The sequence below is a fragment of the Eimeria maxima genome, genomic scaffold (genome assembly GCF_000499605.1).
Source record: "Eimeria maxima Weybridge genomic scaffold, Emw_scaff1217, whole genome shotgun sequence".
Taxonomy (NCBI): Eukaryota; Apicomplexa; class Conoidasida; order Eucoccidiorida; family Eimeriidae; genus Eimeria; species Eimeria maxima.
The window spans coordinates 8,078-9,088 of record NW_013563432.1 but is presented as its reverse complement, the minus strand read 5'-3'; positions in this window follow the sequence as shown (position 1 = coordinate 9,088).

Sequence of the window (1,011 nt, the reverse complement as noted above, 5' to 3'; positions counted from 1 at the left end):
GTGAATGTGACTGTGGTGCTGCGTGCACCAACAGCAGCAGCAGCAGCAGCAGCAGCAGCAGCAGCAGCAGCACAACCACCACCACCAACAACAACAACCCCACCAACAGCAACAGCAACAGCAGTACCACCAACAGCAGCAACACTACCAACCACAGCAGCAGCAGCAGCAGCAGCAGCAGCAGCAGCAGCAGCAGCAGCAGCATACCTCCATATACAATATATGCATCAATAAGTGTATATATTTGCTGCAGTAGTTGGGGAATAAGCAGCAAATATAATTTATATAAATATTTATTATATATACTTAATTGCATGCATAATTATTTTATTCATCCTTCTCTTGCTGCTGTTGCTGTTATGCATGCATTTACTCTTTGTGAATTAAGAAGAAAATATCTTATTACTGCTCAATCCAGCAACAGCAGCAGCAGCAGCAGCAGCAACAGCAGCAGCAGCAGCAGCAGCAACAGCAGCAGCAGCAGCAGCAGCAGCAACAGCAGCAAGAGGAGGAGGAAGAGGAGGAGGAGGAGGAGGAGGAAACAATGGCACCTGGCGATCTTTGTAGGAGTAGACTACTCATGTATAAGGAGGAATGGCTGCTGCTGCAGCAGCAGCTGGAGGAGCAGCAGAAGGAAGAAGAGCAGCAGCAGCAACAGCAGCAGCAGCAACAGCAGCAGCAGCAACAGCAGCAGCAGCAGTATAGAGACACGGATGCATCAATACCCTCCAGCCCTTACCCTCGTAACCTCCCCAGCAACAGCAGCAACAGCAACAGCAACAGCAGCAGCAGCAGCTGCAGCAAAAGACACACCACCACTACCCCCAACAGCAGCAGCAGCAGCAGGAGCAGCAGCAGCAGCAGCAGCAGGAGAATTCTTATAGATCCTGTATGGATGAATATAGAGGAAGAAATAATAATAATAATAATATTAATTAGTTTATTATTAAGTATAATTATATTAATAGATATAAATATTAATTCTTCTTTTTTTTTTTCTTCTTTTCTTCC